This window comes from Anolis carolinensis, chromosome 2, assembly GCF_035594765.1.
Source record: "Anolis carolinensis isolate JA03-04 chromosome 2, rAnoCar3.1.pri, whole genome shotgun sequence".
NCBI classification, from domain to species: domain Eukaryota; kingdom Metazoa; phylum Chordata; class Lepidosauria; order Squamata; family Dactyloidae; genus Anolis; species Anolis carolinensis.
This window is the reverse complement of record NC_085842.1, coordinates 7,620,075-7,634,615: the sequence shown is the minus strand read 5'-3', so window position 1 is coordinate 7,634,615 and position 14,541 is coordinate 7,620,075.

Below are 14,541 nucleotides of genomic sequence, written 5' to 3'. Positions count from 1 at the left end.
TTCTTCTATGTCATATCATAACAACAGTTTATAGACATTTTTAAAATGAATACAACTGAACTTCATACTCTGGTTTAACTGCTACGAGTCCACATATAGACTCTAGTTGAGGTGGAGAGGAATCGAGGAGCGTGAGGTGTGCGTTCATCAAGTTTGCAATGACACAAATTTGGGAGAGAAAGTTAATATCCCAGAGGACAGGTTCAGGATCCAAAATGATCTTAATAGATTAGAAACAAATCAAATTAATTTCAACAGGAAGAAAATCCCCAAAATCTATTTTTAAATGAATGGGTTATATCACATTTTAAGGCACCTGCACATACAAATACAATAACTATAAATGCTTTCTTATTAAGAAAATATGTAATTCATCCAGAACCGATAATGTTTTTGATATCTCAATCTATAACTCTTAAAATAAAAAGCATGCCAATTTTACCCAGAATAATGTTGGATCATAATCCTGTTGCTCAGGTGTTGTTTAATAGAACAAGAACATTTCATTGGAAAATTACAATAATTATTTCATGATTAAAAAGAGTCCTTGACAATGAAGAATCAAAGTGAAATTTTCAAGGGAGTATGAACAAGAGGAAAGTCTGGGCTGCTAGCTAGTTGACTCATTTCCTGCTTTTATTTTCTCATGCCTTCTTAATGTTTCTTTTTTCTTCAAGGTGGTGCTGGAAAAGAGAGTGAAAATTGGGGCACATCATGTAAAGTGTGGTTGAAAACAAAAGAATACAAAGAGGGGGAAGATGGAAACCTGGAAAGAGAAGAGTATACAAGGAAGGAGTGTTCTGCTGATACAAGAGAAATCACAATCCAAGAAACAGTAGATGAAAGCAGGGCGACTGGGAACCGTCTTGTCTCTGAGAGTAGCTTCTTGCATGAGGACTCATATCTAAATGGTGATAGTACCATCCGAATAGAGAAAGGACAACATAAATGTCATCAACTGGAAGAGAGCTTTGGCTCTAGTATGCATCTTACAAACTATGGAAAACCAAAAGTTGTGGATAAGCCATATAAATGCTTGGAGTGTGGAAAATGTTACCATCTTAAAGGGAGCCTAAGCACTCACCAAAAATCCCACTTTGGGGAGAAGCCTTATAAATGCCTGGAGTGTGGGAAGAGTTTTTATAGGAAAGATTCCTTAAAGCTGCACCAATACACTCACAGGGAAGAGATGCCATATACATGTTTGATGTGCAGAAAAGGTTTTGTTTTAAAGAGCAATCTCACTAGGCATGAAATGCATCACAGAGGAGAGAAACCCTATAAATGCCTGGAGTGTGGAAAAGGTTATTCTGATAAGAGAAATCTTATTGGACATGAAATGAAACACAGAGGAGAGAAACCCTATAAATGCCTGGAATGTGGGAAGGGTTATAGCCGAAAATATCTTCTTACAGCTCACAGGAGTATTCATGGAAGAGTTTGGGAAGACAGGAAAGAATCAGGGCCAGCTGACACCTCATAACAAAGGATTTTCCCAGGCAGGAAGCAGCCAAGCTTTGAAGCTGCCAGATTATTCAGTGCTAATTGAGCTGGCCAATTGCAACATTAACACTTTATTCAAACAAACGGGAGTTCTTTCTCCCACCCTGGACATCATTCCACAGATATATAAACCCCAAATGTTTAGTTTCCAACAGACTTCACAACCTCTAATGATGCCTGTCATAGATGTGGGTGAAACGTCAGGAGAGAATGCTTTTGGAACATGGCTATACAGCCTGGAAAAGTCACAGCGACCCAGTGATTCTGGCCATGAAAGCCTGACAACACAGTTTCGGAAGAGTTTTAGCTACAAATCAGACCTCAAACATGTCCAGAATAGGGTTGTTGTATGTCTTTCAGGCTGTGTGGCCATGTTCCAGAAGTATTCTCTCCTGACATTTCGCCCACATCTATGGCAGGCATCCTCAGAGGTTGTGAGGTATGGATAAACTAAGTAAGGAAAGGAAAGAATATATATCTGTGTAAAGTCCAAGGTGTGGCAAGAGTCCTTTGTCACTGGGAGCCAGCATCAAAGAACATGAAAGATACTGCAGACTAATTCAACCAGAGAAATCAGCCATAGCAGAGCATTTGATGAACCAGCCTGGACACAGGATACTATTTGAGAACACAAAAATGCTGGACCATTCTAACAACTATCATGTCAGACTACACAGAGAAGCCATTGAAATCCACAAGGAGAGAATACTTCTGGAACATGGCCACACAGCCCGAAAGACATGCAACAACCCTGTGATCCCGGCCATGAAAGCCTTCGACAACACAATGTCCAGAATAGTCATATAGAAGAGGAATCCAAGACATGTCCGGGTTGAGCTTCCACTGGAGAGCAAGTCCCAAGGCCCACTAAAAAGCCCACATGGGAGAGAAGGCAAAAAGGCTGGATGTGTTGTCGAAGGCTTTCATGGCCAGAATCACAGGGTTGTTGTATGTCTTTCGGGCTGTGTGGCCATGTTCCAGAAGCATTCTCTCCTGACGTTTCGCCCACATCTATGGCAGGCATCCTCAGAGGTTGTGAGGTATGGATAAACTAAGTCAGGAAAGGAAAGAATATATATCTGTGTAGAGTCCAAGGTGTGGCAAGAGTTCTTTGTCACTGGGAGCCAGCATTAATGTTTCAGTTAATCACCCTAATTGGCACTGGAAATGTTTTGTCCCTTGCCTGGGGGCATCCTTTGTTCAGTCAAGTCCTCATTGTGTTGGTTCCCATCTACTGTTTTGATTTTGGAGTTTTGTAATACTGGTAGCCAGATTTTGTTCATTTTCATGGTTTCTTCCTTTCTGTTGAAGTTGTCCACATGCTTGTGGATTTCAATGGCTTCTCTGTGTAGTCTGACATGATAGTTGTTAGAATGGTCCAGCATTTTTGTGTTCTCAAATAGTATCCTGTGTCCAGGCTGGTTCATCAAATGCTCTGCTATGGCTGATTTCTCTGGTTGAATTAGTCTGCAGTGCCTTTCATGTTCTTTGACTCTTGTTTGGGCGCTGCGTTTGGTGGTCCCTATGTAGACTTGTCCACAGCTGCATGGTATCCGGTAGACTCCTGCAGAGGAGAGAGGATCCCTCTTGTCCTTCGCTGACCGTAGCATTTGTTGGATTTTCTTCGTGGGTCTGTAGATAGTTTGTAGGTTGTGCTTCTTCATCAGCTTCCCTATGCGGTCAGTAGTTCCCTTGATGTATGGTAAGAACACCTTTCCTCTGGGTGGATCTTTGTCTTGACTCACATGGCTTGTTCTTGGCCTTGCAGCTCTTCTGATGTCTGTGGTGGAGTATCCATTGGCCTGTAGAGCCCAGTTTAGGTGGTTGAGTTCACCTTGGAGGAGGTGAGGTTCGCAGATTCTTTGTGCACGGTCTGTCAGGGCTTTGATTGTGCTCCTTTTTTGACTTGGGTGATGGTTGGAGTTTTTATGAAGGTATCTATCTGTATGTGTAGGTTTTCTTACAACCTGGCAAAATTTCTGGCTACACAGCTACAAACCCACATTGGGCTCACTGCACATTATATCAAGGACTCTACACACTTTATAGAAAAGATCAGCAACCTCAATCTAAGCACCAAGGACATCCTGATCAGCTTTGATGTGGTGTCCCTTTTTACCAAAGTCCCAGTAGCTGACACCCTCACACTAATCAAACAAAACTTCCCAGAAGACATCACAGCCCTGTTTCACCATTGCCTCACCACTAGCTACTTTCAGTGGGACACTGGATTCTATGAACAGAAGGATGGAGTGGCCATGGGGAGCCCTCTCAGCCCAGTAGTAGCAAATTTCTATATGGAATACTTTGAAAAACAGGCCCTAGAAACAGCACCAAAAAAGCCAACTGTTTGGTTCAGATACGTAGATGACACCTTCACAATTTGGAGCCATGGAGAGGAAGAACTCAGCAAGTTCCTGGACCATCTGAACAGCATCCACCCAAACATCCAATTCACCATGGAAAAAGAAAAGGAAGGAAAACTGCCATTTCTAGATGTTCTGGTCATCAGCAAACCCAATCAACAATTGGGCCACACAGTTTACAGAAAACCTACACATACAGATAGATACCTTCATAAAAACTCCAACCATCACCCAAGTCAAAAAAGGAGCACAATCAAAGCCCTGACAGACCGTGCACAAAGAATCTGCGAACCTCACCTCCTCCAAGGTGAACTCAACCACCTAAACTGGGCTCTACAGGCCAATGGATACTCCACCACAGACATCAGAAGAGCTGCAAGGCCAAGAACAAGCCATGAGAGTCAAGACAAAGATCCACCCAGAGGAAAGGTGTTCTTACCATACATCAAGGGAACTACTGACCGCATAGGGAAGCTGATGAAGAAGCACAACCTACAAACTATCTACAGACCCACGAAGAAAATCCAACAAATGCTACGGTCAGCGAAGGACAAGAGGGATCCTCTCTCCTCTGCAGGAGTCTACCGGATACCATGCAGCTGTGGACAAGTCTACATAGGGACCACCAAACGCAGCGCCCAAACAAGAGTCAAAGAACATGAAAGGCACTGCAGACTAATTCAACCAGAGAAATCAGCCATAGCAGAGCATTTGATGAACCAGCCTGGACACAGGATACTATTTGAGAACACAAAAATGCTGGACCATTCTAACAACTATCATGTCAGACTACACAGAGAAGCCATTGAAATCCACAAGCATGTGGACAACTTCAACAGAAAGGAAGAAACCATGAAAATGAACAAAATCTGGCTACCAGTATTACAAAACTCCAAAATCAAAACAGTAGATGGGAACCAACACAATGAGGACTTGACTGAACAAAGGATGCCCCCAGGCAAGAGACAAAACATCTCCAATGCTAATTAGGGTGATTAACTGAAACATTAATGCTGGCTCCCAGTGACAAAGGACTCTTGCCACACCTTGGACTTTACACAGATATATATTCTTTCCTTTCCTTACTTAGTTTATCCATACCTCACAACCTCTGAGGATGCCTGCCATAGATGTGGGCGAAATGTCAGGAGAGAATACTTCTGGAACATGGCCACACAGCCCGAAAGACATGCAACAACCCTGTGATCCCGGCCATGAAAGCCTTCGACAACACAATGTCCAGAATAGTCATATAGAAGAGGAATCCAAGACATGTCCGGGTTGAGCTTCCACTGGAGAGCAAGTCCCAAGGCCCACTAAAAAGCCCACATGGGAGAGAAGGCAAAAAGGCTGGAATCTGATAGGAGTTTGAACTGCAAACTCTGAATTAGAACTCAAAAGATTATTGGAATATTCATACAAAGATAAATTATACACATTCCTGCATTTTGGAAAGAGTTGAGTTCCAAAACAAGCTTTCACGATGTAGTAAAAAAACCCATATGGAAAAGAACCCACGGAAATGCCTGGAGTGTGTAAAAGTCTTCACTCAGAAGAAAAATCCCCTTGAGCATGAAATGAATCCCAGAGGAGAGAAGCCTCTAAATGCTCAGAGGGTGGGAAGAGATGTGTCCTCAAATCAGGTCTCAAAAGTCTCCAGGAGAGAAATCATACACACGCCAAGAGGGTGGGAAGAGTTCAGTCCTCAACAGGCACCAGAATACTCACAAAATTAACACGTGGACAGAAAACTGCTCTAGCCTTTGTATTGATTCCCTCTTGTCTAGACTGACAGTTGATTCAAGTCATCTTGGACCTTTGCTTGGCACACTTTAAGGGAGAACTTGGCACGTTCAGCCCCGTATTTGTGGCCCTGTCGCTGATTTACCAGTTGGATGTGGTTTCCACATTGGTTTCCAACTTTTCAGCTCTTTTGTGCTTTTGAAAGTTCACTGACATTTGTTTTGTTTCTTGTATTCTTTTGCAAATGGCCAGAGAGAAATAAAGGCATCCTATGGCCTCGTGGTGTGATGGTTTGAACCTTGCACTGTTCCTCTGTAAGACAGAACTTGCAGCCCGACTTGGCCTTGGAAACCCACTGGTGTGTCTGGAGCAAGTGACATTTCTCAGCCTTAAAGAAAGGCAAAAGTGAAGTCCCTCAGGATCCAAATACTAACACAGGCTGACCCTGTTTAGCTTCCAAAATCAGGCAAAACCTGCTGCCCTTTACATATTGTCTTAAACACACACACATATGAATAGGTACAATTTACTTGTCTTTGACTCCACCAGTTTCCCATCCCTTGACAGGGTTTTTTGGCTAGGGAAATTCCCAAAATAACAAAGTATTTAAAAATACAATACAGGATACTTAACAGAGCATTTGCAGCAAGCAGCAGGCAAAGATATTTTATTCATTTATTTATTTACTGTATTTATATTCCGCCCTTTTCACCCCAAAAGGGATTCGGGGCAGATCACAATGCACATATATACAGGGCAAACATTCAATGACATATGATATACAGACAGAGACACAGAGGCAATTTAACATTTTCCAGCTTCTGGCTTCATGAGGGTAGGCTTGATTCTGACCGCTTCGCCGTCCACTTGTGACACCGAGTCCTTGATGGAGTACTTCCTTAATTCTTTCTGCATGCTGCTGGAAGTTTTTACGGTGTCGTAAATTAGTTAAACTAGCCTCCCTGCATAAAGCGGTACCTGAATTTTCTACTTGACCGATGCAACTGTCTTTTGAGCTGCTTGGGTCAACTGATCTAGGCTGTTAATAGTTGGGAACTTAATCCAACCCTGGCTTTGATCTCATGACCTATCAGTTAGTAGTGATTTATTGCAGTTGGCTACTAACCAGCTGTGCCACAGTCCAGCCCTATAGTGTGGCTGTAAAGAATTCTTGAGCTTAGATGCAGAGTTCAATCTTAAAAAGTTTCCAAAGGTTTATTAAAACTTGATAGAAAGGATAAGGTCTATGCTTTCTCTCTACTTGCGTTCCTTCTAGGTTGAAACAAAAGGAAACCTCTTTAAAGACTACGTTTAAAGACAAAGTAGAGAGAGATCAGGATGAAAAAGAGGTGAAAGGAAAGAAGTGGAGTGTTGTGTGGTTTCCGGGGTGTATGTTTGTGTTGTAGCAGCATTTTCTCCTGATGGTTCACCTGTATCTTCATCAGCATGGCCTCCGAAAAATCCTGCAAATCTGTTTCCAACAGACCTCACAACAAGACAGACAGACAAAGGTCAACGTGCTGGAAGAGGCAAAGATCTCTTCCAGCAATGATCCTTCACCACCAACTCCGCTGGACTGGCCATGTTGTCTAAATGCCCAATCATTGTCTCCCAAAGCAGTTACTCTACTGTGTTGTTGTGAATTTTCCAGGCTGTCTGGCCATGTTCCTGAAGCAGTCTCCCCTGACGTTTCGCCCACATCTATGGCAGGCATCCTCAGAGGTTGTGAGTACTGTTGGAAACTAGGCAAGTGGGGTTTATCTATCTGTGGAATGATGTCCAGGGTGGGAGAAAGAGCTCTTGTTACTCTACTCTCAGCTCCAGAATGGTGTACAGGAAAAGAGATTTAAAGATGGACTTAAAGCCAGCCTTAAAAACGGCGGCATAGACACCGAGAGGGAACTGGGAAAACCTGGCCCTTGAGTGTTCCAACGGGAGGACAGCTGTGACCAACAGTGCTGTGGAGTTTGAAGATGTGTGAATGGAGGATGAAAGAAGAAACATATCAAGAGGAAGGCACATCAAGCCAATCCTGACCGGGACCGCCTCCCACCTTGAAATATGTCCTCACTCTAAAATCAGAACAGTAAATAAGGAACAACACTCTGGAAACAGACAGGAATCAATCAATCAGGAAAATGGGTTCCCTGGATCTACAAAGACAAGTATCCACTATTACAGTAATACAGAAATTGTTTTAGATGTCATTAAACCTATATTTAGTTCAATGCATCAATATGAATACAGATACAAAAGGCATTGTTATACAATCAAACAAAGGACTGTCACATTCACAGTAAAAACAATATTTTTCTCTTGAAGGATGAATTTACTCCTCTTCTCATGAAGAATGAATTGTTCTTTCGTTCTTTAATTGCTCCAAATACACAAATTGAGTCCTTTTCTTATATATAATGATATATATATATATATCTTGTTTCTTTATTTATGAGATAATAGACTCCAAAACCACATTCGGTTTCAACTCAAAAGAGTCTTCATCAGGTGGATTGTAGTATTTTCTTTAAGTTTTCTTTAAGTCTTTTCTTTTTTAAAGAAAAGACAATTCATTCTTCATGAGGAGTAAATTCATCCTTCAAGAGAAAAATATTGTGTTTACTGTGAATGTGACAGTCCTTTGTTTGATTGTATAACAATGCCTTTTGTATCTGTATTCATATTGATGCATTGAACTAAATATAGGTTTAATGACATCTAAAACAATTTCTGTATTACTGTAATAGTGGATACTTGTTTTAGGAATCAATCAGGGGCAGCTAACACCTCTGAACAAAGGAGTCCCCCAGGCAGGAAGAAGCCAGGACACGGAGCTTGCAAGGCCATTAATGCTAATCAAGGGGATTAAGTACAACATTCACACTGGCCAACAGACAAGAGCTCTTCCTCCCACCCTGGACATCATTCCACAGATGTATAAACCTTCCTTGCTGAGTTTGTTTTAATATACAGTAGAGTCTCACTTATCCAACACTCGCTTATCCAAGGTTCTGGATTATCCAAGGCATTTTTGTAGTCAATGTTTTCAATATATTGTGATATTTTGGTGCTAAATTTGTAAATACAGTAATTACAACATAACATTACTGCATATTGAACTACTTTTTCTGTCAAAGTTGTTGTATAACATGATGTTTTGGTGCTTAATTTGTAAAATCATAAGCTGATTTGAGGTTTAATAGGCTTTTCCTTAATCCCTCCTTATTATCTAAGGTTCTGCCAGCCCGTTTATGTTGGATGAGATTCTGCTGTATATACAAACTATAAAGTCCATCGCTCATAGGACCCATGCTTCCCTAAGCAAAGGCAAAGCATGTCCTATGTCTTTGCCGATCGTCAGCGAAGCTCTTCTGCCGGCAACTCCCACATTCCATAGCAGAATGACGAACGTCCTGTCCGCCCTTCTGAGACCGGAAGGCTTGACCTATTGGCTGGGCAGGCTATCACTCAAGCTGGCCTGCCATTAACCCGTGTGCTGCTGGAAAGCATGTCGGAATACACAGTTGCAAAACTCCAACAGCAAAAACACTTGAATCAACATTTCACCCTTACACCAAAATACACCAACATGGAGCAAGTAACATTCTCTCAGCCTCAAAGAAAGGCCAAGGTGAAGTCCCTCAGGTCCCAAATCCTAACCTGGGCCGACCCTATTTAGCTTCCAAAATCAGGCAGAACTTGCTGCCTTTGGCGTATTGTCTCACACACATATATATAGGAATGGTTGCCACTTATCTTTCACTCCACCAGTTTCCCATCCCTTGACATGGTTTTGGTTAGGGAGATTTCCCAAAATATCAGAGTATTTAAAAATACAAGTCAGGATACTTAACAGCATTCTCAGCTAGCAGCAGGTAGAGAGAGAGTGATTGTAAAGAATTCTTAAGTTTGAGGAAGGGAGATGCGGAGTTCAACCTTAAAGGTTTCAAAAGATTTATTAAAACATAAGAACTACATTTCGTGATAGAAAGGATTGGGTCTAAGCTTTCTCTCTACTGCCTTTCCTTCTAGGTTGAAACAAAGGGAAAATCAAAACAAAAGACTACATTTTCCCCTTCAGACAAAGTAGAGAGACCGAACATTCTGGCCACAGGGGGAGCTGTCGCTTCATCCACTATGACACCAAATCCTTTGATCGCAGTATTTCCTCCTTGTTCTTTGTTCGCCAGCAGTTTTATGGTGTCGTAAATTGAATTAACTTCCCCGCATTAAGTGATCCCTAAATTCTCTGCTTACAGCTGCAGCTCAAACAAACGTTGTACACATCGCCTTCATTATCCAACTTAAAAATGATTGTGGGGCTTGAACTACAAAATCCACCCCATTTGGGGCATGAGTCTCAAAAATAAAAAGGTATACATGTAGGGCTCAGATGTAACCAGTAGGGCGAGGTGTAGAGATCTATCTGAACACTAATATTCTGGAAGAGGTGTGTGTGTCCCTCTGTGTGCGCCTTGCTCTGAGGCTGAGAGACTAATCTGATGCCTAACGTGAAGCGAAACTACGGGCGTGAAAGCCATGGAATCATTCAATGTATTCAAATGTATTTAAAAGGAGAGGTGATGACAAAACTTCTGGCCACAGGAGGAGCTGTCGATTCATCCACTATAATGCCAAATCCTTTGATCGTAGTATTTCCTCCTCGCTCTTCGTTTGGCAGCAGTTTATGGTGTCATAAATTCAATTGAATTAACCTCCCCTCATTAAGCGGTCCCTAAATTCTCTACTTAAAGCTGCAGCTGTTTTCGAACTGCTTAGGTGGACAGTAAGCTAGGCTATTAAACAGTCGGGAGCTCAATCCGACTACGAGCTTCGATCTCATGACCTTTCGGTCAGCAGTGATATATTGCTGTTGGATATTAACCAGCTGTGCCACAGCCCAGCCCATGTCCAACTAGTTTCGCTGCACAGATCTTGCATGAAACAAGTGTGGATTATGTTGGAGCACAATGGAGGAAAAAAGAGATGGAGACACAACACCTCAGTGAATAAAATATGAAGCGAGAATCCTATCCTATCTGATTTGCTGTCGATCCACCCCTTTGGGCTTCACACAAATCTACCATTTGCCAAAATATATGATCTTGTGCTTTTCTTTTCCATTTCTGGCCGAATAGCTTAACCATTGGTTTGTCCCATCGAACAGGATCTGCCCAAGCGCTGCTTGTGGTCTCTTGGTATTCAGTTTGTGAGTCGACATATCCATCGGTTGTCTTTTGTTCATGCCAAAATACATGTTCGTATCTTTTGTTGGATTTGTTTCAGATGATGGGATTTGCAGCATCTTCATCCACTTCCAGAGACCTCACAACCTCTGAGGATGCCTGCCGTAGATGTGGGCGAAACGTCAGGAGAGAATACTTCTGGAACATGGCCATACAGCCCAAAAAACAACAACCCTGTGATCCCGGCCATGAAAGCCTTCAACACTTATTATAGTTATTCAATCATAAGGATCATCTTATTTAATTCCTTACATTTATCTTTCCCCTTTGTTCTGGAAATGACACCAGGATTTGCAGCACCTTCAGTCACTTTCAGAGACCACTTTAGCTCTCCCCAAAGACCCCAACTCCCCAAGGGGATGTGTTGTTGAAGGCTTTCATGGCTGGGATCACAGGGTTGTTGTATGTTTTCCGGGCTGTATGGCCATGTTCCAGAAGTGTTCTCTCCTGACGTTTCACCCACATCTATGGCAGGCATCCTCAGAGGGTGTGAGGTATGGAGAAACTCAGCAAGGAAGGTTTATATATATCTGTGGAAAGTCCAGGGTGAGAGAAGAACTCTTGTCAGTTGGAGGCCAGTGTGAATGTTGTAGTTAATCACCTTAATCAGCATTGAATAGCTTCATCTCCTGGCTTCTTTCTGCCTGGGGGCATCCTTTGTTCAGAGTCGTTAGCTGCCCCTGATTGATTCATGTCTGGAACTCCTCTGTTTTCAGAGTGTTGATTCTTATTTACTGTTCTGTTTTTTGAGTTTTTTAGTACTGGTAGACAGATTTTGTTCATTTTCATGGTTTCCTCCTTTCTGTTGAAATTGTCCACATGCTTGTGGATTTCAATGGCTTCTCTATGGTTGAGAGAGTGGACCAGCATTTCTGTGCTCTCCAATAATATACTGTGCCCAGGTTAGTTCATCAAGTGCTCAGATTGAGTTAGTCTGCAGTGCCTTTCGTGTTCTTTGACTCGTGTTTGGGCAATGCTGCGTTTGGTGGTCCTTCTGTAGACTTGTCCACATGGTATCCAGTAGACTCCTGCAGAGGTGAGAGGATCCCTCTTGTCCTTCACTGAACGTAGCATTTGTTGGATTTTCTTTGTGGGCCTGTAGATAGTTTGTAGGTTGTGTTTCTTCATCAGTTTGCCTATGTGGTCAGTGGTTCTCTTGATGTCTGGTAAGAACACCTTTCTTCTGGGTGGATCCTTGGCTTGCTCTTGGCCTTGCAGCTCTTCTGGTGTCCATGGTGTAGAGCCCAGTTTGGATGGTTCAGTTCTCCTTGGAGGAGGTGAGGTTTGCAGATTCTTTGTGCACAGTCTGCAAGTGGGCCAGCCAGGCCTCCCAGGGACCCCCCACCCAGAAGGGCCAAAGGGTTGAGTCCAAGAGAGGGGGAGGGGCGTGGCCAGGAAGGAGAAGCCCCGCCCACTGCAGAAATTGCTGGTCCTTCCCAGAGCCATGCGGTGAGGCCTCCTTTTTCCCCATCTTCTATTTTTTAGGAAGCTACAGATCTGGAGGTGAAGGAGGGGGGGGGGGGAGGGGAGGGGAGGGTGCCTCTGGGGAGAAGGGAAGAGGGAGAGGAAGGGAAGGCTCACCAAGGAACATGGGGCAGGGCTGCGCACTACAACTCCCAGGAAGCTCAGGGCACCAGGAGAGCCACAGGGCTGGGGATGGGCTCTGCAGTTGTCCCCCCACGTTTTCCTCCCTAAGAATTCACCTATGGATGAATGCAGAGACAAAGACTTCTTCTTCTTCATTCACTCAGGTGAAGGAGAGGGGAGGGGAGGGTGCCTCTGGGGAGAAGGGAAGAGGGAGAGGAAGGAAAGGCTCAACATGGAACATGGGGCAGGGCTGCGCACTACAACTCCCAGGAAGCTCAGGACACCAGGAGGGCCACAGGGCTGGGGATGGGCTCTGCAGTTGTCCCCCCAAGTTTTCCTCCCTAAGAATTCACCTATGGATGAATGCAGAGACAAAGACTTCTTCTTCTTCATTCACTCAGTCGTTTCCGCTGCATAGGTCGACAGCAAGCTAGACTATTAAATGGTTGGGAGCTCACTCCGACACGGGCTGGCTCAAACTCGTAGTGATTTATTTCAGCTGGCTACAAACCAGACAGTCCTTAAGCCAGAACTTTGTCATTATTGACTATTTTTACAGCCTGGCTGCCTGGCCATCTTTCCAGACAGATTTGGTTGTGTACTTGTGGCATCGAACAATAGGGTGCTGTTTCTGGGTTATACATGGCTTTTCCTATGAGCCACCTGCATGACTTTGGCTTTCAGTATTTACATTCCTCTCCAGTACAGCCATGTCCCAACAACCAGTACAGTAGTGTCTCACTTATCCAACATAAACGGGCCGGCAGAATGTTGGATAAGTGAATATGTTGGATAATAAGGAGGGATTAAGGAAAAGTCTATTAAACATCAAATTAGGTTATGATTTTACAAATTAAGCACCAAAACATCATGTTTAACAACAGATTTGACAGAAAAAGTAGTTCAATACGCAGTAATGCTATGTAGTAATTGTGTTGTCAAAGGCTTTCATGGCTGGGATCACAGGGTTGTTGTATGTATTCCGGGCTGTATGGCCATGTTCTAGAAGTATTCTCTCCTGACGTTTCGCCCACATCAAATTCATGTGGGCGAAACGTCAGGAAAGAATACTTCTAGAACATGGCCATACAGCCCGGAATACATACAACAACCCTATGTAGTAATTACTGTATTTACAAATTTAGCACCAAAATGTCATGATGTATTGAAAACATTGACTACAAAAATGTGTTGGATAATCCAGAACGTTGGATACGAGTGTTGGATAAGTGAGACTCCACTGTACTAAGTTTTTGCCATTTAATAAACTGTACACGTGTTGTCAGCATACACCCAATGAGGAACCATGTGGATAACCCGGCAACTCATCCTGTTTCCTGGCACAAGTACACTATGAAACCTGTCTGCACAGATGGCCATACAATAAGGTCTGAGTAATTCTAGTAATGATGGCATTCTGTCCCTGGTTTGAAAGTGTCTGTTCCTGTGTCATTGTGTACTACTTAATATGAAAGTACAGTAGAGCCTCACTTATCCAAGATAAACGGGCCAGCAGAACCTTGGATAATCGAAAATGTTGGATAATGAGGAGGGGTTAAGAAAAAAGACTATTAAACATAATATTACATTATGATTTTACAAATTAAGCACCAAAACATGTTTTACAACAAACTGACAGAAAAGGCAGTTCAATACACAGTAATGTTATGTAGTAATTACTGTGTTTACGAATTTAGCACCAAAACATTGCAACATTGACTACAAAAACATTGACTACTAAAAGGCAGACTGTCTTGGATAATACAGAACATTGGATAAGTGAAGCTTGGATAAGTGAGGCTCTACTGTACTTGTTGCACCCCAAAAACTTCATTTTTTCTGCCACAAACTTCATTAAACAGGTGAAGGACGAAGTTCCTCTTCCCAGGACAAAGGTTTTGTCTTCTACTCAAGTGAAACCTTCATTTTAGGAACCAACCAATCAGGAACAAGCATGTAAAACCCAGGAACAAACTCAGATTAAAAAATCCTGTGATTTCTGATTGCAGGGATATGTGAAGATCTGGATATTCAGTTAAAAACTGCAATATTCCTGGAAATCTTTTGTAGCAGTTGCTTCCAGGTTTAGAGGGAACGGT